The following is a 27,597-nucleotide window of genomic DNA, read 5'->3' as shown; positions in this document are numbered from 1 at the left end:
CTTTTTAAAATTTTATTTTAGAGAGCGAATGTGAGAAAATCTTAAGCAGCCTCCACATTCAGTGAAGGATCCCATGACCCTGGGATCCTGACCTGTGCTGAAATCAAAGAGTCTGATGCTCAACTGACTGAGTCACCCAGGCTCCATATTGTGATTTTCTTAACCGCCAGTCAGCCTTTTCCTCAGTCATTTCCTTCAGCTGATGTCTCTGAAGTTATTGTTGAGGAGCACTGCTTTGACCTTCCTCTCACTGTGCATTTATAATAGTAAAGCGCTATTCTAGGAATTAGAACATGTCACCTCCCATGCCACCCATTCCGCCCATTCCAGGGTCCTTCTCTTAAGGAATTCCAGTGACTACAGCTTCTGCTGTAGTTGACAGGCCACTCCAGGAGGATCCAATAAAGCAGTTCTTATAAACTTAGTTGGGTCAGTGATTCCTTTTCCCACCATATCCCAAAAATCTTCAAGCATAGTGTCATGACCAACCTCTGAGGTACTTTGTATAATTTTCTCAGTTATCAGTGATCCTTCAACACCTGCATTCTTAGCAATGGTCATTGTAGGAATATTGAGTGTTCTTTCAATAATTTCTGTACTAACTTTTCGACCTTCATTAGCTGGAGTTATTGAATCAGGCTGGAATGCACCAAAGCAGGCCACAACCCCCTCCCAGAACAATGCGTTCTTCAATAGCAGCTTCTATAGCATTGAGGGCATCTTTACCTCTGTCTTTCCTTTCAATCACTTCAACATCACTTGTCCCACCACCCTTCAGCACAGCTGTTCCATCTGAGAGTTTTACCAGATGTTCATTCAACTTTCCCTTTTCATATTCACTAATTGTGATATTAACTGTTCACTATATTTCTTGATGACATTTTTCAACTGGAGGCTTGTCACCTTTTTCTTTTGAGAGCATGGCATCATCTTTGGTCATGATGGCCTCTCCAAATTTTCTGAAGTTGTAAGGCCGAACATCTTCAAGATTTAGTCAGTCCTTCTTCAAACACTGCCACCAGTAGCAATAGCCATGTCTTTAAGCTGTTTCTTTCTCTTGTCTCCAAAACCTGGAACTTTGACTGCTATAACCTGAAGACCAACTTTTAGCTAATTTCAGAATGAGTATACTCAGATCTTCTCCATCAGCATCTTCAGCAATTATGACTAAGGGCTTATGGTGAGCATTGGCAATTTCAAGAAAAGGTGCAAAGGACCGGACACTAGAAATTTTCCTTTCACTCAATAAAATGTATGCATCTTAGAATTCACATTCTGACCTTTTGATGTATTAATAAAGTATGGAGAAATATAACCTCGATCAAACTTCATGCCTTCAGTAAACCATACTAGGTACGTTATATCTTGAGATGTTATGAAATCAGTTCCAGTGGAATTAGTATCTGATTCTCACCGAGAGGTCAAAAGCCAAAAGATTAACTGGAATGGTATACCTGCCTATAGAGTAAAGAGAATGGAGTTGCATCTCATTGGAAAAGAGGGGCCCTTTATTCTGGGGGGCCCCCTGAGCGATTCATGTTAGGATGCTGTGGCCCATCTGCCATTCTGAAGGGGCATGTCCCTGGAGGATGACCTCAACCACAAGTGACCCAGGAGAGGAACCAGCAGTCCAGGTGGAGTAAAGCAGCCTACTGGAGGAGGCATTGACTTATCAAGGGAATTGTAATATAGAAGATGACCCAGAGAAAATACCTCTGAAAACACCACAAATACATCCAAGAAGGAAAGAGAGACTACACACCTACCCTGGAGAATACTCTGATGCAGCTTATGACTGCACCAGCCATGTAAGGCTTTGCTGTTCTTCATGAAGCTTCTCTTCAAAAATACCACTTTGAGGAAGGAAAGAAGTGAAATGAATAACAGAGAAGCAGCATCTTCATTGACAGTTTTACCAGACTGGGACTGGCCCAAGCTGGGGAGAGGGAAAAAACAAACAAACAAACAAACAAACAAACAAACAAAACCAACCAAACAACAACAACAGCAACACCAAAAACTTTAAACACTGAATATTTTCAATAAGACAGAAGTGGAGGGGCACCTGCGTGGCTTAGTCAGTTAAACATCTGACTCTTGATTTCAGCTGAGGTCATGATCTCACAGTTCATGGGTTCAAGTGCCAGGTCAGGCTCTGTGCTGACAGTGCAGAGCCTGCTTGGGATTCTCTCTCTCCTTCTCTCGCTGCCCCTCCTCTCCTCAAAAATAAATAAATAAACATTTTTAAATAAATGAATAAAGAAAACTAAAACGAAAAGGAATATTTATTCTTTTTTTTGTTCTTTATTTATTTATTCTAGGTTCCCCTGACCTAGTTCAACAACTATAACTGAGTACCCCTAATATTGTCACAGTTAGAATGTATATGTTTTTCAAGGCCCTTAAAAAACACTGATGTTAAAAATTGTGATCTTCACAATTTGTCACAGGAAAAGATAGTCACCTATTTCACTGACCCATGAAACAGGCTTAAAATTTCCTCAAAGTATCTAAGGTATAATTAGGTAATATCTGTGAAAAGTGTGTAGCCAACTGCTTGGCACAGTAGCACTCAAAAATGTTTGTCTTTTCCTTCAGGAAATTGGGTATTTTATTACTAGAGGACAAAATGAAAGAAATTTTGTTGTGCCAGTTTCCTGTATTTTAGGAACTTAGGGATTAAGCTTTATGAATTCCTTTTAGGAGCCCAAGTATAAAACTCAGATATACTGTATAGTTTGAAGAACTGTTCTAGCAACTACTTGTCATCTGAGTCGAAGCATAAGAAAACATTTTATAAATTTCCCCTCCTTTGGACTGTTAGGAACCTGGTGGGGAAGCCAGAAGTGGTATGGCTTTGGAATGCTACCTGCCCTCCTTAGAAAGGATAAAGGCAAGTTCACCTCTCTGTGAAGATGTTTGATTGGAGGGAACATAGAACTGAAATTGACTTTGTGCTGCACTTTGTACAGAGAATTACATTTTAAAAGCCCAATATCTAAGTCGGCTTTGTTCTAATTTCAAAGATAATCAAAATATCTTCAACACTGTGGGAGGTCTCTCAGTAAACATGGATTTATATTTAGCACAATTTATTTGAGAATCAGAAAGGCTGCCAAAATAGTCCAAACATTAAATTATTTCCATTTTGGAGGGGTATTACTGAGGAGTAATAAAATATTGCCAGCCTGGATAGGCAGCTCATCATCGCTAGTAAGATGAAAAGACCAATTATGCCTCACATGGACAAACGTTGATTAAAGAGTGGACTTCATAACCGCCTGGCCATGTTAGAGGCGATAATCACAGAGGAGGGGGAAGGAAGCACTTAGCAAAACACCAAAAGCTGCAAGGAGGAGTCATCCAATGAAAGAGGAAAGATCGAAATTTTAAAGAAAATGTCAGAGGAAATTGCCTGGTGGTAAGAGCTCTACTTATGTATGACTCTTAAGGAAATTGTCTTCTTAGAAAATTATAAGTTCTCAAAATGCCTTAAATAAAAAAAAAAATGGATCTATCTAAGGATTCTGCGGATCCCCAAACTTGGTATTCTCAAACTTTAGAAAGATTGTTTTTATCTGTCACAGCTCCTCATTCTTCTGAGGACGATTCAGGAATTGTGTGAGTTTGGGTTAGAAGAGGGGTTCCAGAGAGATACTAAGCTTGCTTTCCATTCAAGCCTGGTAACATGACCTATCAAATACTTACTATTTTTGTATGTGAATAATTGCCTGCAATTCAAATGAGGTAGCATATATAAAATGCAGGAAACAGCACTATACAGGCAAAGCAATATTATGTAGAAGATTACAATATATAACAATCTCCATGTCTTGATTGAGAACCCACCCCAATGACTCAGTACTGTGCTGTGCATAGGAAAGATAGAGTTGTGGCTTTCAAGGTCCTAGAAGGCTACTAAGGGCAAACAACATGGGTGAGAAAAATTTTAAAATAATATGATGCAGTGTGTAATTAAGTGCCACATTATGTAACACAGGATTGTTAGAGTTCAGAAAAAGAATGAATGCAGTGAGAACTGGAAGCATTTTCTGGGAAAGGGGGACCTGAAGTGGGACTCGAATAATGCGTAAGGTAGGGAACTCTAGAGTTGAAAGGGAAGAAATTCCAAAAAAGAGAAATAGCAGCCCACAGGTTCCAGGGAGGGAATGGCAAAGAGATTGAATCGGGGAACCATTGAGGCATAGGCCAGGAACACAGGCTCTGGATCCAGGTTTACTAGATTTGAGTCTCAGCTCCACCCCCCTCCCCCCCCCACTTCCTGGTGTAACCTAGGCATCATGTGATCATTTTGTGCCACACTTCTGTTGTCAGTAAAATGAAGGCAACCATCATATCTATTTTAAGGGAATATTTTGAGAATTAATGGGTTGACGTATGTCAAGCACTTACACTAAGACCTGATATCTGGGAAGTACTGAACAAATGTTAGCTACTATCACTATTATTGTGTTGTTGTATACTCTTTTAAAAAAAAATATTTATTTTGAGAGAGAGTGCATGAGTGGAGGAGGGGCAGAGAGACAAGATCCCAAGCAGGCTTCCTGCTGTCGCACAGAGCCCCACATGGGGCTTAATCTCATGACCAGTGTGATCATGATCTGAGCCAAAATCAGATGCTTAACCGCTTAACTTACTGAGCCACCCAGGGGCCCTTATTGTTGTCCACTCTTAAAAGATGTGATTTTCATGGCTGGAATGAAGCCAGATTTTGCAACAACAGCAACTACTACTTGTTACAGATAGCGTGATGGACATTGTGCTCAACACTTTGCCTACATTGTCTCTTATTCCTAACAACCACCCCCTGGAGAGGGGGAGAGGGAAGGATTATTTCTCTTACTTCTCAGCTGAAGGAGCTGAGAATTAAAGAAGCAATTTTCTGGAGAGTCCTGCAGCTGGTAACGAACAGTCAGCAATTGGAAGTGCAATCTTTTGGCCATCACCCTAGTGTTTTAAACTGCTCCATTACAGTGCTTTAACTTAAATGATAGAGGGTCCTGAGATTGAGGCAAAAGTCGGACACAAGTTTACTAGATGAGTTCAAAGTAGAAATGGGTTCAGGTTCAGGAAAAACAGCCTGGTGGTAGCTGGTGGCAGCCGGAATACTCTAGGAGAGGTGAGGTGAATAAACTAAGATGGCAGCCCTGAGACCTGAGAAGAACCAGTGCTATAGATTCACTCGGCAGGAGGAAAAAAAAAAAATGGATGAGACTATCCTGGGCCCTGAAAGTGAGAGATAGTAAGCTTGAGTCTTGGTGATGGGGCCCCAATGACTGAGAATGGTAGCTCCCGGAGGGCTGACTTGCTGAGAGGGTGCAAGAGGGACCTCAGCTCCTTGCACATAAGGCCAGGCATGGCAGAGAGAGTGTGCTGTTTATCTCTGTATGTTTTACAATGTTAGCTGGGCCCATCTTACATTGCCTTCGTGCGACTGGAAATTAGCTTTCCTGTACCACTGTGTTGCATTTCACTTGTCCCTTGGGAGCTCTTGCTCACATTTTCAAAGCTGCTTGCTGTATAGAAGTCATTTAAGGAAGGACAAATTAGTGCTGGAAGACAATAGTTACGCCTAATGCAGTTAAGAGTTCTGTTTTGTAGCCTCCGACCCTTTACAAGCAAGGAGTAGAAATAAACATCATGGCTAATGCACTTCGGCAATATAAAAGGTTTCTACATGGAAAATGCTGCTAACAGTAAACAGCTTATATAAAGCAAAGATAAATCATAATGGAGTGGTAATTTGAGTTGTATTGTACATCTCCTCAGGGAACTCCTAGACTCTAAAGACACCATCTCATTACTACCTGGAGTACCTCTGAGAAACATACAAAAAGCATCATTTTCTCCCAATTTTTTGTGTAAGGACCTAAGTCACAGGGAATTAATGTGACTTGCCATTATATGGAAATGGATTTCTCATTTTCATGGAAAGGATTGTTTCAGTGAATTGGCCTATTTTCTCATGAAATTAGTCACTCAACCTGAGCAGGGGGCGGGGGGGGGGGGAGTTAAATAAAATCCCCCTGGAAAACGAGCAAACAAAATACCCTTTAACATATTTCAGTACCTATGTGGACTTGTTTGAACTTAATAAATGCAACTAGAACCAGAATATATTTGATTGACTATCCATTAGAGTAACACACCACGTGTTTATGTGAAAGTTTTTGATGGGAAAGATGACAGTTTTAGGAGAAAATGTAGGAAAGCTGCAGCTTCCAGGCAAACGCGTGACAGAGTGGGAACCGAGCTGCCCTTTTCTGCCCTCCGCTGTCTCAGGCCAACCTTAATGACAAATGGGCCTGCTCACCAGAGCATGATCTCTGCACCCAGAAATGATGAATCAAGAATGATCGATTACTTTCTTAGGACTTCAAAGGAAATTGCGACAGAGCCCGCTAAGTCTGGGAGGCATTCTGCTCAGTAGAGTACCCACCACGACTGCACATCTAGAGAGTCTGACCTAAGTGCTTCTCTGCACACTTTTCCCATAATCCTCCCTATCTCCAACTCCCTGCCTTGTCTTGGGTGTATGGATTCAGAAATCACTCAAGTTGGAGCAAAGTTCTGGAAGATTCTAATGCCTGTCTTCTTCAGCTATCTTTTTGCGCAAGGCTGCATAGAACAACTTAGCTCAGTGTGTCTGATCTTTACTCCAAGATGTAATATCCCACATTTTTATTGCTCTTAATTGTATGAATTGCTAAACATCCTATTCTCCTGGTAGTTCACTTTCAAAGGAAAATGTGTTTTGTAACTACTGAGCATGTCCTTTATGGACACAGATTTCTGGCCAATGGTTAAGATTTGTTATTTTTAAACAGCTGCATTTTCCTAACCTTATTTCTTTAGGTATGTATTTCAGAGGTAGGAAAAGGATATTTGCATTATAAATCCTACATTACAGTCTGTTAAATCATCCAACATGAACCCATGTTTTCAGCTACAGAGTGATTAGGAAACACTGATTATGTTTGATAATTAACAAGCTGCTAAAATAAATGAGGATCGAATTACAAGTATTCATCACCATTCTTTTTTATGCCTGACCTCCAATAGAAATCTATACATGTTAATCCCCAGGGCGCATTTTTCTGACTTGAAATATATGTGAAAGTTGGGCATTCTGGTGCATATCGATGTGAGGTATGGAGCCATGTAAAAGCCAAGAAAGTAACTGAGGTATTTGCTGATCTTGGATATTTTCCAAATATTGCATAAAGGTGTCTGTGCAACCTGTCTCTAAGTGAGCAGTCTACTCCTCCTCAGCACCTCTTGATAGTTCTTCTGTCTGTATCATAGTTTAATTTGATTTGCCACATTTTTACTTTAGTTTTTTAAATTTATTTTTCAATTTAAATCCAAGTTAGTTAACATGTAGTGCAATAATCATTTCAGGAATAGAACTTAGTGATTCATCACTTATGTATAACACCCAGTGCCCATCCCAACAAGTGCCCTCCTTAATGCCCATTGCCCATCTAGCCCATTCCCCATTTTCACTTTAAAACCTTTTAATTAGCATTTGCTTTAGCTCCTTTGGCTATTTCCTAACAGAACTCATATCACAAAGGTCTTTGTTAGTTATAAATTCTTTTACTCTGTAAGTCATTAGATATGTAGATATTCTTACGTCTTTCTTATACATTCCATAAAAAATATACTCCATATGATGCAGAGAGATGGTATTAAGATGAAGGTTTTTTATTAGCTCATGTCATTTTACTCTCGGTACCAAACTTGATATTTTAAGATATATTTTAGTTGTGAGAAAAGGTGTCATGTATGTCCTGTCTACTTTTGACAACTTTCCACATATTTTTGTCTGACAGGGAATATAAATGTGCATCTCACTAGCTTAGATGTGTTTACCAAAAGGGAGATGACAAAATTAGTCATTTTTATATGTTCTAAACACATTGAAACTGCATAAATGAACAGAATATGAAGCTCTCATTTGGCTTACTATTCTTTATTGATCATATCACAGTAAAAAAAAAAAAAAAAAACCTGAGAAATATCAAGTGCATTTTTGTCTTAGAATTATTTTTAACCTTGAAAAATAGTTCAAAATTTATGAGCTTTGAACTTGCTTTTGGAATGTACAAAGGCCCCAATTTCTCCACATCCTCACCAACACTTGTTAGTTTCTTGTCTTTTTCTTTCTTTCTTTCTTTCTTTCTTTCTTTCTTTCTTTCTTTCTTCTTTCTTTCTTCTCTTTGTTCTTTCTTTTTTCTTTTTGAATAATAGCTATCCTAATGAGAATGAAATTTTTCTTTGCTTTTGAAATTAAACATTTTATGGGAGTTCTGCAAGAACATTTTCCTACAAATTTCAACACAGTGAGTATATGTCATTTTCTTCCCATTATTCCAACATGAGCTGGTATAAATTGCTTTAAATCATTTCTGGTATAGAAGTCCTAGCATGTAGATATATTGTTTCTAATAACGTCAGATAAACACATTCTATTCAACTCATATCCTTGTATGAAGAGTATCTATTTATAGTTACTCCTGGTGAATGGAAAAAAAAAAGTATAGATATTCATTTCTTTAAAGTCTTAGTAGGGTTTATGAAACCTGTATAATCTCCCAATAACAGGGAAAATATATTTGAATTAGCTTAGAAAAACACAAAAACTTTCATTCAGAAATGTCATATGAACTTAAAATTCTCTTTATACTTTTCTTTATTTTCCATGAATCCTATAATTAATGCATGTCATTTTATTTTAAGGAAAAAATTGTCATAAAAATAGTGGTAAGCTTTAGGATCCAGGCTAATATGCATTCTTTTCTTTTAAAATAATGGATAGATCAAAGTGAATAATATCTAGTAGGTATTTGCTATTATTCTATTGCAATAAAAAAGAAATAGCAGCCTTAAGTTTTATTTTTCAAGAAGATTCTAAATCTAAAATGGCATTAGACCTTCAAAAAATCAAATGAGCTTTACATGATTATATATTTATATTTCAAAAAATGTCACCAAAGAACAATGTTTTACAGATAATTAAAGAAAAGAAAAAGAGCTAGTATTCATATGTAATAAATGAACACATGGGAGGATTCAGGAATGAAACCATGGTTATATCTTGAAAAGACAATCATTTCAACATTAAACATGTGATACTGTGACCAAATAGTGTGATAGTTTAAACATTGAAGTTATATTTGTTTTGATGACTTCACTAATGTATTCATACGTTAAATATTACTTTACATATATGGTGTGTCCAGCACTGTGTTAGGTAGGAGAAGACAACCAGTTCTTTGGTTTTCTGATTATAGCATTATTCAGCTCTTAAAATCATCAGATTTTGATTTAAGGAGTCGTTTACACTCTATAAACTAATTGTAATCATGAACAAAATCATGTAATCATTTTAACAACTTGATTCTTTCCACAAATGTATACTTATTTCATACTGTGGACCAGACCCTATGCTCCATTTTAGTGAACAAATTGATGAATACAGTGTGTTTCCTTCCCTAGGTTGTTCAGAGACATTCATTATAATTGATTTGAGATCAGTGCACTAATCCAGAGGATAAAACCTTTTTTTTTTTTTTTTTTTTTTTTTAAATTTTCAGTTAATTCTGTAAAGCTTAGGTTGGGGAATTAAAAAAATAAAATCTGTTCTTTCATCTTTAAAGTCACAAAAATTAGACATATTTTCCACTTAGCTCCTGAATTCCGTGCTGCATTTACCACTCCCAGAAAGTTTTTGGCATAAAATCAAAATGAACTAGGATCTTCAGCATACTCTGAATCAGTCTCCAAATAAAGAGATCATTGAGCTTCCAAATGATGTTTAAACTCATTATCCTCCAACAGGGAAGCATTAAAATATCATCCCCTAGAAACATTATTACCATGGAACATCTGTAAACATCAGTACGTGGTCAGAGATATTGATGGGATCCACTTTTTTGGTAAATTTAAAAATACTCAAAAGATGATGAAGAAAATCAATGAACATCTATCAGAAATGAGACAGAAAAAAGATCTTATAGCTTAAGCCCATTTTGCAGGATGCAATAATGTACCCATAAAACTACAGAATTACTTATAAGCATATTAGGATGTGACATTAATCTAAATGTAGAGATAATGAACATGGCAATAGCAATTGCCAGTCAAGTACTTCTAAGAACGCTTGTAATGAAATTAGGAGACATGTAAGTTGCAGTGCATTTAAAATGCAGCAATGGGTGTAAATGATAAGCTGAGGTAGTTTCCTATAGATGTCCTATAGACTTATAGAAATAAAGTAAAGCCATTCAGACATTGACAGTTTTTCTTCCTAAGGTCTGCCATATAAATAGTTTTCAAAATAGTACACCTTGAAATACTTGAGAAGTAATTCTGCACATTTCTGGAACTAAGGGAAGCAGAATAGTCAAGGTAACTATAATTGGGACAGACGTGTATACTGGGGCTCAGTTGAAAGAGGATAAAATGAACTGTTTAAGTTAAAAGCGTTGAAGATAAATAGTATAATTAAAGTGTTTATACATGAATGTGTAAAGTATAGAAAAAAAATGTGATCACAAAGCGATTCTACAAGCAGACCTGAAAATAAATCAAACTATAAGAATGCCATATGTATGTTTCCAACCACTGATCAATCATCATTTGAATTTCTAACCCAGATATTGGAGACCAGAGCCCAGATTCCTATTGGTTTTGTTGTCAGTGAAAGGATGATAAGGATTCCAGCCCTAGTCTTGTGCCTGCATTTGTTTTCCTATTAGTAAGTACTAGCAGATGACATAAAAAGTGGCCTAATACTAAGGGGGGAAATGTCAAAATTTTAGTCATGTTGAATCAAATACCTTTACTTTTTAAGTTCCTGAATACAGTAGTTAGTAATTAGTACATAATTTACCTACATATAGCAACAGAAAATGTAGAGTATGGAGAATATGCTATGAAGTCAAGCTAACGTAGATTCCTAGTCTAACTCTGCTATTTTTGATGCCTGTAATCTTGGACAAATCATTTAATTTTAATTTTCCCAGCTGCATGGATACAAGATTTATATCTTCGGTTATCACTGGTTAAGTTACTTCTTGTGAAATGTTTAATAGGGTAACTCACTCATAGTACTTTTCCAACAAATGTTAGCTATCGTTTCTGATTGAATATTATTCATCCATACCGTTTGCTAGTAAAAGTGTTTCCAGTGTGTATGGTATAACTAAATACAGTGTGGCTTCCAGATACCTCTGACATACAAATAGCAAATAAGAGTATATGAGCAGAAAAAGAGAACAGAAATAGGCAAGTTGTTCATTCTCCTGGAAATTTCAATCTCTTATTTTATTTGTATTTTACTTATAACTTTCTCTACCATAAACAAAGAAAAAGTGTAGATTATCTTACTGAAGCAATTCTAAAATAATATCTATTTAAAAATATTAATATCAGTAGTCTGCTGAATAAAATAAAAAGTGATTTGAAAATTAAATCAATATTTTCTCCAAAGAAATCAAAAGAACCTGATTTACCCAAGAAAATTGCTGCTGTTGAAATGCAGGCACTTAAGAGGTGTGTGAATAGAACTTTTAATAATCACATACCACAGGCCATCATCAGATAGACACTACCCAGAAGAATCTAATAAAATGATGTTGTATTGACTACACTTGTTGAACTGTCCTGTTTTTGAACTCTCTTCTATCTTTTCTATTCTCTGATGAATATCCCTGTTTAAAAAAAAAAAAATCTCGAGTTTCAGTCTGTTTCTCTCTCTTACTACCTTAAAAAAGGAACAAGCTAGCCATAAACAATCAAGTCGACAGATGCCTATGAGAATTAGTTGCTCTTTTTGAGTCACTCCCGGGGCTTCTTTGGAAATTTCTGACTTGCTGCCTGGGAGAATTAGGCTGATTTTCTGCCTTTGGCTTCTTATCCTGTCACTCAATGGAAGAAGGTATTAGAAGGTTACCTCTGAGCTGAAATTGAAGTCAGAGCTACTGACCCTACTGCACGAACCTTTCATTTTGTTCTCTGGGCTGGGTCACATCTTATTTGTCCATTGTAAATTTTTAGTGTCTATTCACCGAATTCCCATTCAGTATTTCAAATCAATTTCCCAAGGGTTTCCTAGGAAAACAAACCCCAAATAACAAAATTTAAGCTGTCAGTCTTGAACTTACATGGCTTACCTTTGCAAATGGAATCCATTCAAAATAAAGGTACAAAACCTTGGCCAAGAATTTAAGTTTTTAAAAATACTACTGTATAAAGAAAGTCACAAATATGTCATTCCGTTGATTACAGTTATAGTGATTATAGTTACTTTTAATTCCTACAGTTACCCTAAGTTAGCCAGCACTGATAATAAGTCAATAGTGACAGTGGAGTTATTATTTTTCTTCTTGGTAAATAACATGTAGTGAACAAGTATTCAAAGACAGTAATTTATGTCTTTTCAATTATTATATTGTAAAAATGCCAAAGCACTTTTCATATCTTAATGTCAAATAGTCATTATCTAAAACTTGAGATAAGAGTTTTATCACTTAACATGTGGGGAGAAAAATCCTCAAATCTATTTTTATTTTAAGTATTTAATCTCAGAGAGTTCATACTTCCAAAATTCATGCAGTCCTGGCACAAGGAGACAAATAGTAAATCCCCATTTTGGAGCACCGAATCTGCAGGAGCGAGGGGCTTATACAGGGTTCTCAGTATTATATCAAGTCAGCTCTGATATTCATCTGGTAAATACCACTACCAAACATCCATTGTTGACAGCTGGTATCCTTTAGGACCTAGATTTAATTCTATTTTGAACAGTCCATATCTGTGCCATAATTATTGTTAAATATTTTGAATATTATAGATGGCTCTCCCACTGGAAAACTGATTCTATGATTGTGTGGTGGGGCTGAGAATTTACAAATGTATAAGTACATGCATTAGCTCTCATTAAGATGATCCAGTGAACACACTTGGAAACATTGTCTTGTTTGACGAAGCCCAGGGCTAGGAATCTGCTGGCCCGACCTCCAGTCCCATTTTTTCATTAGTTAAATCTTTGCCCTTACATAGGTCACTTAATTCTCTCTGCATGTCACTTTACCTGCAAAGTGTGAGGGTTTTAAGAGTGTCTGGAAGATTTAAGAACTATAGAGGTCACAGATCCTTCTGATATCCCCTTCATTTATTTCTTAAAAAAAATTAAATGTTTTTTACTAATATTTGAGAGAGACAGACAAAACTCGAGGGGGTGATGGGCAGAGAGAGGAGACACAGAATCCAAAGCAGGTTCCAGGCCCTGAGCTGTCAGCACAGAGCCTGATGTAGGGCTTGAACTCGGGAACCAGGAGATTATGACGTGAGCTGAAGTCCAACGCTTAACCGACTGAGCCACCCAGGTGCCTCTGTCCCTTTCATTTAAGTTATATTTCTATAGTTGGTCATGGGTAACTTGTCAAGAGATGGAATTGGGATATTAAGCGTTTCCCCCAACAGACAAAAGGGGTACATTTGAAAGGGATCAAACTAGAGCTGTATTCCAGAGAAGGGAGCAGGAAGGAGCACCAGGCTCAGGCTTTTTGAGGGGGCTAATCTTTCCCAGGGTACATGGTATCCTCTTTGGATGGTGTATGAATATTTTGAGACCCTTAAATATTATTTGGTGAGTTTCTACCTATGAAGCTATGGCACACCCTAAACCCTTGAAAAATTAGTATCTGTGCTTAGGGTGTGTCAGTCTAAAGAAAGAAGGACAGGTTATTAAATATTCAATTGCAGTTAGTACATCAGAACTGGTATAATAGCTATAAAGTACACTGGAGTAGACATTCTAGAAAGAAAAACAAAGTTCAGATTAAAGAGATCAGAAAATCAAATTATTGGGTTGTGATACAAAGTCATGTTTATTTTGATCCATTTTAAAAGTAATTAAAAAGTACTAGACTCAAAATAATCCCTCCCTTCCCACACACCACCAGATCTGAAATTTGGAATACTACATTTGAGGTTCAGGTGAGAATTGGGGGAAAACAAAGTGTGGTATTTTTTGACCCCTGAAATCTCATTACTAGTAAAGGCTGCATAGGGATTTTACTACTTATATTTTATTAGAAACTCCTTGATCAAATTAATTAATTTATTTATTTATTCTGCTCTGTCATTGGTGTCATAATCCATCTGTTCCCATGTGATTGTAATACACATACTCCAATCTAGAAATACAGTAGTCAACATTAAAAGTCCTTGTGGTCTCTTCTCAAGAAAAAATTTAACCACCAACGTACAACTGAACTCATGGAAAATAATTTGTTTTATTGAGTAGAGAGACCACAGGTGTTTTTCATGATTATTATTAACTTTTAACATTCATAATGAGTTTCTGACTACAAGATGGTAAATCAACTTATACTAAATGTAAAACTGTTAAGTATTCAGGAATATAGAACAAGATGTGATAGAGAATAAGCATCTAAGTCAACCTATTCTGACCTTATGTGGAAAGCAATTTACCTGAAAACAGTGCCAGGAACTCTGTCTAAAGAGCCTATGAACGGAACTATAAACCTGGGCACTGGTATATGGGGGAGATGGTGGTGTAGAAGAACCCACAACTCATAGACCATCTTTACTGTTGAATATTTACCCTTAGGGAGGAACTGTGTAAGGATCACACAACAGGACACAGATGTGGTTTTGTTTATTGGTTTGTTTGCTTGTTTGTCATACAGGTGTCAGGAATTTGTGTGTCAATTTTGATAATTTTTTTGCTGTTTTCTGTTTTTTTAAATTGTTAACCTATGAATTACACTAATAAAAGTATAGTGTTAAACCTTGCTGTTCCTGGGATTCATCCAACTTGGACAATATGCACTATTATTTATATTATTCATATTGACTTACAGATAATTTACACTATGTTTATATGGATTTAGCTTGCCATGTTTTGTTTAGAATTTTGCCAGATATTTTTAAGTAATGTAAATTACTTAATTTCTTTCATAGCAAGGAGTCAACTAATGCTGATCCAAACTATAGCACATTTTTCTTCAAACTACCAATTTGCTTTTCAAAAAACTTATCCTTACTCTAGAGAGATATTTTAAGAACTCATAGGTCTTATTAAAAAAAAAAAAACTTGGGGCGCCTGGGTGGCGCAGTCGGTTAAGCGTCCGACTTCAGCCAGGTCACGATCTCGCGGTCCGTGAGTTCAAGCCCCGCGTCAGGCCCTGGGCTGATGGCTCAGAGCCTGGAGCCTGTTTCCGATTCTGTGTCTCCCTCTCTCTCTGCCCCTCCCCCGTTCATGCTCTGTCTCTCTCTGTCCCAAAAATAAATAAACGTTGAAAAAAAAAAAAAAAAAAAAAAAAACAAACTTGTCTGAAGTTTAGCAATTTCTTCAGCTTTAGTGTACTTTCTTCTGCTAAATCCAAATAAAATTTAAATGTTTTTGTTTAAAAATTGTGTATGAATATGATCCTATTTTTCAATACATTGACTATGCTATCTTTACACATGCAGAAAGAGGTGTTCAAAATAATGTTCACACAATTTTAAAAGATAGTTAATTTCCCAGTTTTAGGTGATTTAAAATTTTAGTCTTTGATTCTTTCTGTGGCTTGAATTTTTCATAAATATATTATCATTCTTCAGCAAAGCTGTTATTCTTTATAAAACATATAAGATATAATTACTTATTTTCTTGATGTTAATGATAGCAACTAAATAAACTTGCCTAAGTATTTTCTTGTTCTAAAATGTAGTCTAAATTACTACTTCTGCTGATTGACATTTTGCATATATTCTGAGACTTTGCCTGCTCATGTTCAGATGACAAGCAGCTGTAGAATAGGTAAACTGAAGTCTTCTAGGTCATTGGCCATATGTATGCTGACTGGACTTTCCTCATATCCCTCAATCTTTAAGACTTTTAGATATCATCAATGAGTGTATGCATAGATTTTAACAACAAAAACTAAGATGTCATATCTCTTTTTAAATGAAGATTATAAACTATTTGTATTATTAAGCAACTGCCATTCTGCTATATTATTATGAGTTTGACTTTATGTATATCTATATCTTCCATATCTATGTCTGACTTATTTCATTTAGTATAATGTCCTCCAGATTCAATGATGGTTATCAGAGACTGGGGTATGGGGCAGGGGGAATGGGGAAAAAAACTCTTAAGGAAGGAAGGAAGGAAGGAAGGAAGGAAGAAGAAAGAAAGAAAGAAAGAAAGAAAGAAAGAAAGAAAGAAAGAAAATACAGCATTCTTTCTTGATAAAAAACCCTCAGGAAAGTAGGGATAGAAAGAACATACCTCAACATCATGAAAGCCATATATGAATGACCCACTGCTAATATCATCCTCAATGGGGAAAACTGAGAGCTTTCTCCCTAAGGTTAGGAACACGATAGAGATGTCCACTCTCATCACTGTTGTTCAACATAGTGTTGGAAGTCCTAGCCTCAGCAATCAGACAACACAAAGAAATAAAAGGCACCCAAACCTTCAAGGCAGAAGTCAAACTTTCACTCTTTGTAGGTGACATGATACTCTAAGTGGAAAACCCCGAAGACTCCACCAAAAAAATGCTAGAACTGATAGCTGAATTCAGCAAATTTGCAGGATATAAAATCAAAGTACAGAAATCAGTTGAATTTCTATACACCAATAATGAAGCAGCAGAAAGAGAAATCAAGGAATCAATCCCATTTATAATTGCACCAAAAAAAAAAACCCACTAGGAATAAACCTAACCAAAGAGGTAAAATATATGTATGCTGAAAACTACAGAAAGCTTATGAAAGAAATTGAAGATGACACAAAGAAATGGGAAAAACATTCCATGCTCATAGGAAGAACAAATATTGTTAAAATGTCGATACTACCCAAAGCAATCTACATATTCAAAGCAGTCACTATCAAAATTACACCAGTATTCTTCACAGAGCTCGAACAAACAATCACAAAATTTTTCTGGAACAACAATAGACCCTGAACAGCTAATGTTGGAAACAAAAACCAAAGCTGGAGGCATCACAATTCTGGACTTCAAGCTATATTACAAAGTTGTAATCAAAAGATGTATGGTACTGGCACAAAAACAGACACATAACTCAATGGAATAAAATAGAGAACCCAGAAATGGGCCCATAAATGCATGACCAACTAATCTTTGACAAAGTAGGAAAGAATATCCAGTGAGAAAATGACAGTCTCTTCAGCAAATGGTGTTGGGAAAACTGGACAGTGACATGCAGAAGAATGAAGCTGGACCACTTTCTTACACCATACACAAACATAAATTCAAAATGGATGAAAGACCTAAATGTAAGACAGGAAACCATCAAAATCCTAGAGGAACGAACAAGCAACAACTTCTTTGGCCTCAGCCACAGCGACTTCTTACTAGAATGTCTCCAGAGGCAAAGGAAACAAAAGCAAAAGTGAACTATTGGGACCTCATCAACATAAGAAGCTTCTGCACAGCAGAGGAAATGATCTGCAAAAATAAAAGGCAACATATGGAATAGGAGAGGATATTTGCAAATGACATGTAGGATAAAGGGTCAGTAACCAAAATCTATAAAGAACTTATCACACTCAACACCCAAAAAACAATAAAACAGGGAAGAAATGGGCAAAAGACATGAATAGACACTTTTCAAAGGAAGATATCCAGATGGCTAACAGTCACATGAAAAGATGCTTAACATCAATCATCATCAGGGAAATACAAATCGAAACCACAATGAGATACTATCTCACACTGATCAGAATGGCTAAGATGAACAACTCAGGTAACAACAGATGTTGGCAAGGATGCAGAGAAAGGGGAACATTTTGCACTGTTGGTCCGAATGAAAACTGGTGCAGCCACTCTTGAAAACAGTATGGAGGTTCCTCAAAAAATTAAAAACAGAACTACCCTATGACCCAGCAATTGCACTAGTAGGTATTTATCTAAAGGAAACAAAAATGCTGATTCGAAGGGGCACATGAACCCCAATGTTTATAGCAGTGCTATCAACAATAACCAAATTATGGAAAGAGCCCAAATATCCATTGACTGACAAATCAATGAAGAAGATGTGGTATCTATACACAATGGAATATTACTCAGCATTCAGAAAGAATGAAACCTTACCATTTTCAACAAGGTGGATGGAAGTAGACTGTATTAATGCCAAGCAAAATAAGTCAGTCAGAGAAAGATAAATATCATATGATCTCACTCATATATGGAATTTATGAAACAAAACAGATGAACATGGGGGAAGGGGAGGAAAAATAAGATAGAAACAGAGAGGGAGGCAAACCATAAGAGACTCTTAAATACAGATAACAAACTGAGGTTTGCTGGAGGGGTGCCAGCTAGGGGGATGGGCTAAATAGGTGATGGGCATTAAGTACTTATAGGGCACTTGTAGGGACACCTGGGTGGATCAGTCAGTTAAGCTTTCAACTTTTGCTCAGGTCATTATCAGGTCATTATCTCACAGTTCTAGCCCCATGTCTGGCTCTGTGTTGACAGCTCAGAGCTTGGCGCCTACTTAGGATTCTCTGTCTCCCTCTCCCTCTGCCCCTCCCCAACTTACATTCTGTCACTCTCTCTCTCTCAAAAATAAATAAACATTAAAAAAAATTTAAAAAGGAGAGTACTTGTTGGGATGAGCTCTGGGTGTTACATGGGTGTGATGAGTTACTAAATACTACTGATGCCATTATTACACTATATTTTAACTAACTTGGATTTAAATAAAATAAAAATAAATTTAAAAAACAGAATGAAAAAGGAAAGAAAGAAAAAGGAAAGAAAGAAAGAAAGAAAAAGGGAGAAGGAAGGAAGGAGAGAAAGAGGGAGGGAGGGTGAGAAGGAGGAAGGAAGGAAGGCAGGAAGTCGCCAAGGGTCATTGGTAACTATTGTCTAATGGATAGAGTTTGGCCAGATTAAAAGAATTCTGAAGATAGACGGTGATGGTTGCACAATGATGTGAATGAATATAGTAACACTGAACTGTACTCCTTAAAATGATTAAGATCATAACTTTTAGGTTATGTGTATTTACCAGAATAAAAAAAGGTGTGATAACAGAAAATTATTAGAAACTAACACTCAAAAGCCTACTTGTGTGTAACTACCATATTTTATATTTTATCATCAACATAAAAATAACATGTGCTCAAAAATTTCTTCATCATATGTTGTTTGAAACGTCCTTGTGGAGGACTCCATTCAGATCCCCTGACTCAATAGCTCTAGTGGAGAGAGGAACTGAGAAGAGGTGAGGGAAGAACAGCGAGGGAAGGAGACTGGACTGCCAGAAGGTTTTGGAATCAAGAGAGATCACAAAATTGAAAGAGAAGAGTTATTCAGCCTGAGGCTTGCTGTCTCTAACCATCTGGCCCATGGTACTTCACACTGGATAAATCTAACACATCCATTTGATCCTCCAACCAGAAAGAAGAGAGTAAGCCCAGATTTCTCCTTTTGTCAAAAGTCCCATGTTCAAATAGCTGCTAGTTCTGTAAATGCTACAAGTGTACGGCTCTAAAATATCATCTCTCACCTCAAAACTCATGGTGCTGTGTTAGTGGAACATCTTACCATGTGTCTCTTCAATATTGCGTAGATTCCTATCAGGTCACCCAGCTTCTGGCCTCACATCCCCAGAATTGTCTTCCACTCTGCTGTCAGTGATGCTTCAAAAGTGAAAACCTGATTATTTGGTTCTCTGCCACTGTTTTTCTCCATTTTCTACTAATCAAGACTGGTTTATGGCATGGGAGGCCATTGGTATGTATGTGTGTATGTATGTATGTATGTATGTATTTAGAGCATGCATGTGCACTAGTGGGGGAGAGGGGCATAGGGAAAGAGAAAATCTTTTATTTAAAATTAAAAAAAAAAATTTAAGTTTATTTATTTATGAGAGATAGAGACAGAATGAGTGGAGGAGAGGCAGAAAGAGAGGGAGACACAGAATCTGATGGAGGCTCCAGGCTCTGAGCTGTTAGCACAGCTGTGAGTTAGCACAAACTCACAAACCATGAGATAATGACCTGAGCCAAAGTCACACAGGTAATTGACTGAGCCACTCAGGTGCCCCAATGGGAGAGAGAGAATCTTAAGCAGGCTCCACACTCAGTACAGAGCCTGATGCAGGGCTCAATCCCACAACCCTGGAGTTACGACCTGAGCCAAAGAGGTGTAGGTTCAACTAACTGAACCACCCAGGCAACCCTGGCTCTTTTATCTCACGAATCTTCTGTCCCAATGATACTCCACCATGCAGTTGCTTATTCACCCTGACTACTTGCTGTTTTCTAAACATACCAGTCCCTCTCATGCCTTCATGTCATTGCGTATTCTGTGATCTTTGCCTAGAATGCCTGCCTTTGATGATGATCACTTGATTTTTTTTCCCCAACACTTTCTTTAAACATTGCTTCTTCTAAGATGTTTCCTGACCTTCTCTTTTGCAGGAAGAATTTATTCCCCAGCATGTGTTTATCTGTTGTGCTCTAGCATTACTTCCTTTGTATCATTTATGTTGTTACGCACTTGTTTGTTGATCTGCCTGATTCCCTCTCCTAGATAATAGTGTTCTTGCTGATAGAGATAGTATTTTTCATTTCTATAAATCCCTATTTGCCTGTGTATAAAAGAAACTTAAAATATCTTTCTAGAATGAGTAAATAAACATAAAGAGATTAGCCACGCAGTCTTGACAAAGAACAAACTTGGAGGCATCACATTCCCTTATTTCAAACTCTGTTACAAAGCTGTAGTAGTTTGAACAGTGTGGGATCGGCATAAAAATAGACACAAAGATCAACAGAACAGAATAGAGAGCCCAGAAATAAATGCATGTATATGTGATCGATTTAACTTAAGACAAAGGAGTCAAGGATATTCAATGGGGAAAGGACAGTCTGTTCAATAAATGGTACTGGGAAAACTGGACCACTATCTTATACCATAAACAAAAGTAAACTCAAAATGGTTTGAAGACTTGAACAGAAGACCATAAACCATAAACTCCTAGAAGAAAACATAAGCAGTATACCTCTTGATTTTTTTTAATCTGACACCAAGAGAAAAGCAAAAATAAACAAATGGGACTATGTCAATTAAAAAAGCTTCTGCATAGCAAAGGAAACCATTAGCAGTATAAAAAGGCAGCTTACAGAATGGGAGAGAATATTTGCAAATCACACATCTGATAAGGGGTTAATTTCAAAAATATATAAGGAATTCATACAACCAATAGCAAAAAGTAAATAAATAAAAATTTGAAAAAATGGGCAGAAGATCTCAACAGAAATGTTTCCTAAGAAGATATACAGAAGACCAACCAACAAATACATAAAAATTCTTAACATCATTAATCATGTTAATTATTATGCAGATAGAATGCAAATAGAAACTACAATGAGATATCCCTCATACCTGTTTGAATGTCTCTTATAGAAAAGGAAAGAAAGAAAAGAAAGAAATAACAAGTGTTGGCAAGAATGTGGAGCCACTGTGGAAAACAGTATGAAGTGTCCTCAAAAAATTAAAATTAGGACTAGCATGTGATCCAGCAATCACCAATCTGTTTTCTGTAACCTTGGTTTTTATGTTTGTTTTTTAGATTCCACATATAAGAGAGATCATACAGTATTTGTCTTTCTACATCTGACTTATTTCACTTAAGATAATGTCCTTGACATCCATCCATGTTGTTGCAAATGGCAAGATTGTATTCTTTTTTATGTGTGAAGAATATTCCATTTTGTATATACGTATCACAAATTTCTTTATCCATTCATTCATTGGTGGTCACATAACTTGTATTTCTATAACTTGGCTATTATAAAGAGTGCTTCAATGAACATAGGGATATAGTTATCTTTTTGAGTTACTGTTTTCATTTTTGGATAAATTCCCTGAGGGTAAAGAGTGGGAAAAATGGGGGAAAGATGTCAAAAGTTTTAAAAAAAATCTTTCATGTGAATATGTTAGTTGAACTGCAATCATGTCTTATAAAAAATAAGAATACATAATGGACTTTGCTCATTTAATTTTTATTCAATAAATATTATTTAGAATTTTTAACCAAGTATTTTGTCATAATTTATACATATAACTTATGAATGAATAAATATGAAGTTAAGAATATTGAGAGAAAATTATAACTTCTGTTTTACATTTTACTCTTGAGCTCAAGATCAGTTTTGGTGCTCAGGAATTGAAACATAATTTTTTCAATTATCTTTTATTTTAATAGATTAACATAAAATCACTTGCTTATTGTATAATTCTCTAACAAGGCCAAAAAATAAATGTATTACTAAAAAAAAAAAATGGAACCTATATTGTTAACATGCTAGGGTATTTTTTCCAGAATTTAAATAAAGGAAAAAATATCTATATAGAGAAAGTACATTTTGATTTTTATTATAGCTAAAGAATGACCTAGAATTAGTAAAGTTAGATCGATACATTATGATTTTACATAGAGTATGGTATAGTTGACAATTTGAATTCATAATGACAACAAGTAATCTGGGAAAATGGAAAAAAAAAACAAACAGTAGCTTAAAATGTTGGGTTAGAGTCCTTGAATTTATAGTGGATTCAAGCAGCATAAGTTTGGGAATTTCTACGGCAGCATTTCAGGACCTGTGATGAGCCATACACTCTAATGGGTACTAAAAAAATAAATAAATAAAATAAGAAAAAAAAAAAAAAAAAAAAAAAAAAGAGCCACCAGAGGTGTTCCTCTCAGTCTTTGGGTGCTTTCCTGAAAGTCATGCACAATGGTTTGTACTTGCAAAGGGGACTGGAAAAAATGTAGTGTTTTAGCTGGGCACAGAAAAAACAAACGAACAAACAAACAAACAAACAAAATAAAGAAGTTGGGAAAACACACCCCATCTTCAGGGCTCATCAGTCCCCTCTTGGTGCCAGGGACTGACCAAGTGACTGACTGTTGGCTTTCCAGGAATGCTCCCCTTCCAAAATACAAGAGGATAAATGAGAAGTGGATATTTCTTTGATAAGATGTATTATGTTATCTGTAGAAGAGTTTGAAATCCTGGAAGACATTTTCCAGTTGTGCAAAATTATCATATTACATAGTCTTCTATGACAATCACTTCATAGCTATAAAATGGGAGTGACAGAACAGACTTCTGCCCATTGCTATAAGAGTAGTGTGAGATAAGGTATGTGAAAATGCTGGGAACATAGTAGGTATTCAAAAAGCATTGATTCTTTTTCCTTATGTCTGTATCTTTAGAGAAGCCTACCTCTGCTGGAGGGTTGACGATGATGATGATGATTGTTACGATGATGATGAATTTCTTTAATCAATGGTTGCTTTTGTGCTACTTCTCTTAGACAACATAAAAAAATATGTCCTTTAACGTGTAAGGCTCGGCTGTATATTTCGGACCTTTCTTGCTTCTTGAGATAGGCCTGAACTGCAGCATACTTTCCTTTTAGGGCTGCCTTTGCTGCATCCCAAGGCGTTTGGACGGTTGTGTTTTCATTTCCATTTGCTTCCATGTATTTTGTTTTGTTTTGTTTTGTTTTGTTTTGTTTCTTCTTTAATTTCTGGTTAACTCATTCATTCTTTAGTAGGATGTTCTTTAACCTCCATGTATTTGAGGGCTTTCCAAATTTTTTTCTTGTGGTTGATTTCAAGTTTCATATTGTTGTGATCTGAAAATCTGCATGGTATAATCTCAGTCTATTTGTACATGTTGAGGACTGATTTGTGACCCAGTATGTGATCTATTCCAGAGAATGTTCCATGTATACTTGAAAAGAATGTGTATTCTGCTGCTTTAGGATGAAATGTTCTGTATATATCTGTTAAGTCCATCCGGTGCAGTGTGTCATTCAAAGTCCTTGTTTCCTTGTTGATTTTCTGCCTACTTGATCTGTCCATTGTTGTAAGTGGGGTATTAAAGTCCCCTACTATTGTGGTATCATTATCAATGAGTTTCTTTATGTTTGTTACTAATTGTTACTAATTGCAATTGTTGCTAATTGTTACTAATATATTTGGGGGCCTAAATATTTACAATTGCTAGATCTTCTTGGATAGACCTCATAATTATGATATAATGCCCTTCATCTCTTGTGACAGTCTTTGTTTTAAAATCCAGTTTCTCTGATAGAAGTATGGCCACTCTGGCTTTCTTTTGACATCTCTTAGCATGACAGATGGCTCTCCATCCCCTCATTTGCAATCAGCAGGTGTCTTTGGGTCCAAAATGAGTCTCTTGCAGGCAGCATATAAATGGATCTTGTTTTTTAATGCATTCTGATACCCTATGTCTTTTGATTGGGGAGCATTTAGTCCATTTACATTCAGAGTGACTATTGAAAGATATGAATTTCATGACATTGTGTTACGTGTAGAGTTATCTGTAAGCTTGGCAAAAATGAGAACTGTAAATGGTACCTGTACACTTAAAGACTGAAACTCTATACCGGTCAAAGATAAAATAGACTCAAGTGATTGTGTCTTACCTTTCTTCTCCAAGGATGGCAATTACTGGGCATTTAATTGCTGCAGTGAGAACCATTCAGAACCTGATAACCAGTGAGCAAGAAGGGAGGTAGGAGATGGAAAAAGCAGTTGTGGGATTTCCCCTCCCCTTTTGCATTTCAACCTCACACACTTGGCTTTCAAAAGACCCTCATTACTTGAGAGTAGCACAGATGCAAGAGGAGAGGCAGGAGCAAACTTATGTGGGACAGGCTCTCAGCTAGGCATGCTGTGTATATTTAGTCCCAGGATGCACATGAAACAAGGCTTGCTGAAAACAAGCACCCGGGCTAGCACCCTATAATTATGGGATTTGCTTAGGTTGGACATAGTTAGGATCAAAATTTCTCTTATTCTTTAAAGTCATTTAAAACCAAAATTATGTTATCTAAAATACAAATTAATTAACACATCCTGTTTAATAAAAAGAAAATGTCAAGATTTTCTAGGCTAATTAGTGATTCGTCTTTCTCAACCATCAATTCTCATCCACAATTAGTGAGAAAGCTTTTGATTTTTGTAAGCTTTTTATAAGCTGTAAGCATGTACTAAAACACTTCTTTGATGAACATATTGTCATCTACTAAAATGTAATAGGACATCAGATTTTTTTTCAACAAAATTAAAAAGAATAAAGTCTTTTGATAATAGTATTCTTTGATGTTATAAAAGTTATCTGACTTCCGATCTGGTGACTGCAATTTTGAAAAGGGTTCATTAATCACAACGGAGTAATTATCTTCGGCAGTCATCTTTCTCTGAGTCAGGAAGAGCCAATCCAAAGGTGAATGTTATTGTAAAGTTAAGGGGAATAGAATGTCCATGATGCTGAGGGAGAAAGATTTTGAAATACAATGGCTGTATTTGAAAGGCAGTGTGTGGTGAAATAAACATAGCCCTGTAATCATGTTATGACCTCCAAAGTTTAATACTGTGCCTCTTACCTAATTGACACTGACCCTTCAGCATGAACAAATGACTGAGTGTTGCACAATAGATTGCATATAGATGAACATCTCGAGATTTCCTAGACTTAACCATACGGTGCTTAACTCAACTCCCCATGTGTGCCTCACTTTGAAAATAAACTTATAAACCAAGTTGATAGGAGGTAAATCAGTCCAAATGTTTCTCTGATGTCTAGTTGAAATGTTTTTCAGCTTCCCTCTTGTTTGTGCACACTTACATAGAAAAGGTAAAAGACAAGTCAGGTGTGAACGTAAGTCTGATCAAGGAAAGCAGGTTTGACTTGAAAAATTCCTTTCAAAAAAGGCTGAGAATAAGTGATGGAAATTGAAGTGAAAAATATATTCAAAGTTTATACTGTGAATTGGATAAACTTGCCAAATATATTTAGCTTAATGACTAATAGTATAAAATATAATTAATAGAAATTAGTAACTTACATTTCTACTATTTTGGAATTTATGTGTCCATTTCAGAAAGCCTCATAGGGGTGTGCTCCTTATGACAACAAGCCTAACTTAACCCTAAGGTAACTCTTGGGGCTTAACAAAGGATATATTGAGCTGACATCACAGTATGAATCTGGTTTGAATTACTTTCTTGGCTCTAGCTTCAAACTTTTTTCTGAGCTCTAGATTCTGGTACAAACATCTCCTAAATGTTCCATAGAGTTCTTCAATTTACAACTGAATTTTATTTCCCTAAAGCAAATCATCATACAGTATCCTCTTTTTTTTTTTTTTAATTTTTTTTAAAGTTTGTTTATTTTGGGGGGTGGGGCAGAGTGCGAGAGAGGGAGGGGCTGAGGGAGAGGGAGACACGGAATCTGAAACAGGCTCCAGGCTCTGAGCTGTCAGCACAGGCCTCAAACTCACGAGCTGTGAGATCATGACCCGATCCCAAGTTGCACACTGAACCGACTGAGCCACCCAAGCGCCCCAAATATCCTTTTTAAATTAAAGCTACTGCTCTCCATATAACCTCCTCAGCTAAAAATCTCAGTCACTTTTTCCTCCTATTTCCTCCTCAAACCCTCCATACTCATTCCATTACCAAGTTCTTTCAGCTTCATCTCTGAAACACCTTGTATTCTCAGGACCATTGTGTCAGTCCTGCTCTCATCTTCTCTGAGTTTGATTCTTGCTATGATCCTCTAACTCTTGTCTTTGTTCGGCTCTCCCCACTCTGATTCTCCTTCTAACTGCCACCAAAATAATAGTCTTCTCCCCTTGTTTAAAATGCCTACTTATTCCTCAGTGAATTATAGTTTATACTTAGTAAATCATATAAATCATCTTAGAACCCATACGATTTGCCTAAGTTCATCTCCTGTACTTCCGTTCTGCAGTTCAACTTTTAATTCTCCATGTCTTTGAAAACGATTTCCCTCTACTAAAAATTCCCCTTCACAGCCTTACATATGTCTTTCTCCACCTACGAAAAGATGAATCATTCTTTAAGACCTAGTTCAAAGGTTCCTTTCCTGTGACACATTTCCTAAAAAGCCCAACAAAGATAAACCATTTCGTGTTGTGAACTTCATCAGTACTTTCAGAAAATATTTATCTTGTCGTATAATATATAGCTCATTCCTGACTTACTGATTACCAGGATCACTTGAATAGCTCTTAAACAAAAATGCATTCCAGGACTCCATTGTAAGTGTCTGAGTTATTATCTGGGGGATAGGGTCCCAAAGGTTCCCAGTAACCGTAAGTGCCATGGATTTGCTTCAGCATCTCTTTTCCCCAACCTTAAAAATGGCATCTTGCACAAACATGGACATTGGTGAATGTTGGCCAAATAAAAGTTGAACTCCATTAATCATTCAGTTCTCTACTCATGTCCACAAGCTCACTCTGACCCAATCTGCAACCTCAATCCAGAGACAGCTTGGGCCCCGGGCACACTGAAGCCAAAAGTGGATGAGCGGTTAGAAATCCCACGACCCACAAATCTGCGGAGCGTCAAAGAGCCCATGTTATGGACTGAATTGAGCAAGGTCCCTGGAGATGGATAGAGCCCGGTTTTACCATTTTTTAGTTCTGTGATCTTGGGCAT

At 36.6% G+C, this 27,597-nt stretch overlaps 1 protein-coding gene and 1 pseudogene across 1 annotated transcript in view; one reads left to right on the top strand and one right to left on the bottom strand.

Annotated features, from left to right (window-relative positions):
• The window catches only part of ZNF804B (zinc finger protein 804B), a 521,035-nt gene that overhangs the window by 344,712 nt on the left and 148,726 nt on the right, over positions 1 to 27,597 (top strand). The gene's annotated exons all lie outside the window — the stretch shown is intronic.
• On the bottom strand, positions 287 to 27,597 carry LOC112866791 (60 kDa heat shock protein, mitochondrial pseudogene; annotated as a pseudogene).

Source organism: Puma concolor, chromosome A2 (assembly GCF_028749965.1).
Source record: "Puma concolor isolate L17-30 chromosome A2, mPumCon1.1.hap2, whole genome shotgun sequence".
NCBI classification, from domain to species: Eukaryota; Metazoa; Chordata; class Mammalia; order Carnivora; family Felidae; genus Puma; species Puma concolor.
The sequence above is the reverse complement of the archived record's forward strand: the minus strand, read 5'-3'. Positions and strand labels throughout refer to the sequence as shown.